The sequence below is a fragment of the Lolium rigidum genome, chromosome 3 (genome assembly GCF_022539505.1).
Source record: "Lolium rigidum isolate FL_2022 chromosome 3, APGP_CSIRO_Lrig_0.1, whole genome shotgun sequence".
Taxonomy (NCBI): domain Eukaryota; kingdom Viridiplantae; phylum Streptophyta; class Magnoliopsida; order Poales; family Poaceae; genus Lolium; species Lolium rigidum.
Window position 1 is genome coordinate 304579981 of NC_061510.1, and position 5826 is coordinate 304585806.

A 5826-nucleotide genomic window follows, 5' to 3' on the forward strand; every position below is an offset into this window, starting at 1 on the left:
AGCATTTACCCATAATAATTTTAGCATTCCCACTAAACTTTGAAATAAAATATAATGAAGCACGAGTAAATCATGAAACTGTGTCCAGATGTAGATGCATACACATACCGGCATACTTGGTACCTAGTAGTAAGTGTGAGATTTTCGGAATATGATTCATACACTTGAGTCAATAATAACCTATGGTTACAAGTCAAAACTTGCCAAGAGTGATACCCAAGATTTACTACTACGCTATCAATCACGTTGATCCTAATAAAGTGATGTTTTTCCATCCTCCAAGGAGGAAACCCCACATGTATTGACCTGCAGATGATAAGAAATTTTTGCTACTACACTATCAATCACGTTGATCCCAATATAACAAGTTTAACATACATTGTGAATGCAAAGCAGTATTCCAATATATAGTGCGCATGTATCCTAGAGCATACAGTATAAAACTTCAAGTACGTAAACTAATGCTTGAGCATTCAAATTGGTACCTTGCGCCCATTATCTGCATATAGGTAATCCAATGGAAAGGGCGACTGCATCAAATATAATTTAGATACTTAGGGCTGAAACAAAATATAAATATTACCAGTAACTCTTCACATCATACATAACTAACCGGAATGCATTGCGTACGATTTCCCAAATGAGGGGAATAAGGTATTAAACCATCAGCCAGATTCTCGCAATTACAACAATGATAGATTGCAATTATCGGTAGCATCTTACACTAGGTAAGAAATTAGCGAGAGGAGCTAATAAAGTTGGCAATCAATAGTAGTTCAAAATTAACATGCTTTTGCATGTGTTTAATGTGTTACCTGATCCTAAACCAAATATCAATCCCAACTTCAAGTACCTTCTGAAGGAAGAAAGCTAACAGCAAAAAAAAAGGCATGAAATAACAGATTTGACAATGCAACTATCAAATAGATAAATATAAAGAGTGAACCAAGGAAATCTGTGGTAGACATTAGATACAAATGCAAAGGAAAATTAATGACTAGTACTAATCTCACAGTGAATTAGGCTACAACCAAGTCCGCTCAATCAAAACCCCACGAGTGATTAATCTAGGCAAATCACGGAGCCACATCAAGATCAATGGCGGATTGCAGCAGAAGGTAACAAAGCTTACTAGTGAACAAATTTGCAAGATGAACTAACTAGCACGTAACCGGATACTACACCGTATCCCATACTATTGCTTTGTTCAGCATGAATGCCACAAGTACCAAAACGCAGAGGAATCAAATCGTTAAATAGTACTACCCTCACAATGATTAAGCTATTGCCAAATTCACATTATCACAGCCTCACAGTGAACCGAAGTGCTACACTGTCATCGAACAGAAGTAGAACCAGGGGCGATTGGGGGAGGGCGTCGGGAAGAGGCGCTGGGGCGCGCTCGTGGTAGTTTATCAGGGATGAGGCACGGGGCCACGGTCGCGTGAGTCCATCTGGGACGGGGCACGGAGTAGGACGTCGCACGAGAGGCGGGAAGCATCGATCCCGCAGGATATGCCGGCGGCGGAGATGCAGCGTGTTGGGGCAGGGTAGTTCGCAGGAGAGGCCGGCGGCGACGCAGCTGCGCGTTGGGGTCGTGTTGATCGGAGGGGAGTCCGACGACCGCCGCGTTCTAGCAGGTTGAAGAGGTCGGATCGGAGGGCTCCTCCTCCGATCTGATCGATGGCGTGAAGCGGGGGAATAGGAGCAGGAAAATGGGGAGGGCTCCGCGCGGAATAAGATCGTGGGGTGATTTATTTTGCTGACCGACGGTTGGGGCACAGTGAGGTTAGTTTTTTTTCTTCTTTTTTGAGCATAGCACAGTAGGTTAGCTACGGCCCAGAATTTAGGGAAAAGGAAAATTTGCTACTATCTATATATTTTTGTGAAAAAGGGCGGGGTAAATGAAGGATTGTTTGAGAAAAATAGAAGGATTTTTCCCGTCAGTTACATCTAATTTAAAAAGTAGGAAATATAACTTTAAAAATCTGAAAGTTCCATAAAAAAGGACATCAACATGTTTTTTTCTTTCCAGCATATCGGTTCCACCTCCAAGTAAAGCTTCCCGTGAACACACGGAACAACGTGGTTCTGTCTATTAGTCCTCAATTTAATTGATTTTTTTATGTTGAAGATACTACAAGGTTAATAAAGTTGTAGATTGACTCCCGGCTATACACATTTTTGTACACCGATTTTCCTATAGCTTTTTTATTTTTTTATGATTTTACTTATTTTTTGCTAACATTTGGGTTCCACCTACATGTATCCCACTTTAATTGTAAATAAGTGATGAAAGTATAGTACGACCGAGTAAATTCTTCTATGACCCAATCACGTTTGTCATGGAAACTAGCGATATCGTCACAGAATGTTGTAACACGTGACGGTGATTAACTGACTGTCACGGATTTCTGCGAATCTGTGACGCTAGGTGTGACACGTCACACGTTACCCTATTTCATGACGCTACGAACCACCGTCATAAGGATTTTCGTCACTGTATATCAAATCTCTTGTAGTGATTGTTTTTATAGTGAGATAGGTGACACATGATACAAATTATCAACTAAATCTCAACACAATAGTAGAGAAGTGCACTGAAGATGGAGTGGATGGTTGAAATAGTGAGAGCCAGACAATGGAGCAAAACTAAGTTCCAAACCTCAGAGTAGAAAGAATGGTCTATATATGAACAGATAGCACCATCAGGAGCCAACTTCGTCCTTTGCACAGCAGGCCCGACAACTCTAACGTATCAACACGTGGTGACCTCCCTTTGCAGCGGAAAACCAGATCAAGCAGGGGAAAGCATGTCCAAACCAATAGCGGCTCGCCCTACCTTTCCTTACTATGGTACAGCTCGACCTACCTTTCCCAAAAACATTGATTCGAATTTTGAAGACACAGTACTATCCCTCACCAAGCCAGTGGATAGAGAGAGAGAGAGAGAGAGAGAGAGAGAGAGAGAGAGAGGAGGATGAACCTTTAGGTTGAGCGGGCACTGTCAAGGTCCTGCACCGGCGCATCGAAACCAGCACAGCGAGAGTAGAAGAGAATGCAGGGCCCCTTGCTGTTGCTGGTAAAGATGGTAAAAAATCCAATTTAGCGACAAAAAACTGAAGATGCAGTCACAACATCTCTGACAGCAAAGATATAGTGTGCATACTGATCAATAAGACATGCCACATCTAGTTTGTAGTCCCTCTATTGCAAAAAAAAAGGGCGAAACATATCTGAAGAGGCAACGTCAACATCTATATTGTAAAAAAATACTAACATAACTAATACACTACTGAATCTGGTGAACAAAGCTAGCACAAATCAAACAACCCACCGCAAGAGGCACTAACCTTACTCCTCTGAATCATGTTTATATGTTAGTTCAGTTAAGTTTGCAGTTTCTGTTCAAAAGCTGCAAGATAAAAGAAACAACTCACGGATTTTAGAAAAATATCCTCTTGTGAGCTGAAAAACAATTAGAAAATAACTAATAATGGCATTAATTAGCAAGAGGTAACCATACTCAGCTTGAGATAATGGCTTAGCAATTAGCACTCAACTAAGAGCAGTCAAGAAAAACCCACACTAAAAAATAGCATTACAAAGCTGGAAGATACATGACTCCCATCTATGGAATCAGTGAAGCTTTCATGAAAATTGAGATCTAATAAAATTCTTCATCAGCTGCAAAAGAACAGACAGCTGCATTCAGAATAAGCCAAGAATGAGTTGATTGCTTTGCATAAAGGAATAACACATGCACGGTCATGTATAGCCAACAAGGTAGTGATGCTTCATTAGCAAAAGGGATCCCTGAGGGACATGAATGCCAATCTACATATTCAAAATATAAACATAATTTGCAAAATCATAGTCCATTTCAAATTTTCAATAACTGAATGAAGTAATTGATCCTTATATGACAGGCAACAATGATTTTCATGAAACTGAAATACCATCTTTAGGAAAATATGATGGCCTAGAGAACAATGACTTAAAAATATATATGATTGAGATTATAAGTAGAAAGTATCTGAAAATTATTATCTACGAAGAGAAAATAAAAAAAATGAGTTTTTGAGTTAGTTTGCTGCAAAGAAGTTTTGGGAGTTACTTCGCTGCAAATCTGCACAAAATCCATTCCAAAAATTATTTGAGAAACACTCTAGACTATAACAAGCTAAAAAAAAATCAGACGATAACACTCCACACCACATGGCAAACAGTGCCTCGTAGAATGCCTTACCAATTATTTTTTCGGTAGATAAACAATCCGAGGTTTTGAGTTAGTTACCCCCAAAGAAATAATCTTCACATGAATCATAACGGGCACTTGCTAGCAAGATTTGAGCACTCTTATTTATATACTCTCCTAATTTTTCAAGAACCAAATACATAATATTGATAAAATATCATATCATAGCTCAGGAGCAACTACAGCTACAAGTTTCCAAGGTAGGAAAACACTTCTTAAATAGCATACACGCATCAGACCTGATATTTTTAAGCAATATTTTCAAATGTATGTGCGTGTAATATCCTAATTTATACTCTCATGCAAAACACTGTATAATATAAATAAATAGTGTCACTTTAAAATTCCCTACAATAATAAAACCACCATCAAAACTAATCAATGATGCTCAGACATAAAAATGATTAACCCATATATCGAAACCCTATAACAGTTTTATATTATAATTCGATATGTAATATACAGTTATATAATTCATTCATGATCGTAGAAACAAATCATTTGCTATGTTGTACCTCAAACACTTCCTTATACATATGGCAGCTGTACAGTTATTTCTAGATATCCTATAAAGCTTGCCCAACATCAGATTCATTTTTAGACTTCTCACTTTAGATAGAATCCCTTCCATCTGCAGAGAACATGTAGGACAAACTGTAGATCATATGCCTTCGTAATTTCCTGAAGAACCAACCACTACTGCATTCAAAGGATCCATATTTCTAGATATCGACCAATATTTAAGGGGATAAAAAATGTACACTAAATTTAGGAAAGAATAACACCCCGAAGAGACAAAAACAAAAACCTCTTGGGGTTGGGGGTGCTTCACCATACTCAGGTAGAGCAGAATGGCAAAGAGCTATGTTTGATATCACCTCCAACAGTAGGCCACAGCTGAATATAATTATTTGGTGGAGGTGAATAGAATATAAAATACCAATGGAAGAAACATCAGAAAGGCTTGTTGGACGGTTCCCACCTCGGTTTTACTTAAGGGCGTAACACTTGAAGAATTTGTAGTTGACCAAAGCATGCGGAAGCTGAGATCCTAGCAGCACTTGTTGTTTCATACCTTGCTTGTATGCACTTGCCATAATTAAAATGGGGAATAAGAAAGGATGATTCTAATTAGGAAGCAAGGAATCATCATTGTGCATGCTTAGTTTTCCGATGCAATAAAGTTCTAAAACACATACTGAATCTCTAATCAATAGTTGTTTGTCTGCAATTCTGAAATTGTATGACTCCATACAAAGCATCACCATGTAGGACCTTCAACACAGTAGGGGAAAATTGCAGCCACAAGATGTACTTAATTTATACAAACAAAAATCAACATGCCAACAAAAGGAAAGGCCAGTTGCTTGGAGATAAACCTGAACCGGACTGCAGAAAAAATGGCATGAAGAATTGAAGATGAAGAAGTTGCCTAGGGCCTTGGGATCTTGTCACTAACACCATGGAGGAGAAGGAATCCTGAGCGGCCACCCTATTGCCTGAAGACCTCCACCTTTGCCCTTCCCAAGCCGTTATGAGAGAGAGTGTGTAACTACAGCCTTGGCTTC

At 39.1% G+C, this 5826-nt stretch overlaps 1 long non-coding RNA gene across 1 annotated transcript; it reads right to left on the reverse strand.

Moving 5' to 3' along the window:
• Positions 1-5290: 5290 nt before the first annotated feature.
• Positions 5291-5826, reverse strand: LOC124699785. Its single transcript, XR_007001522.1, has 3 exons — positions 5638-5826; positions 5458-5533; positions 5291-5347 (listed from the first exon to the last, which is right to left on the reverse strand). It is a non-coding gene; the product is annotated as an uncharacterized LOC124699785 (long non-coding RNA).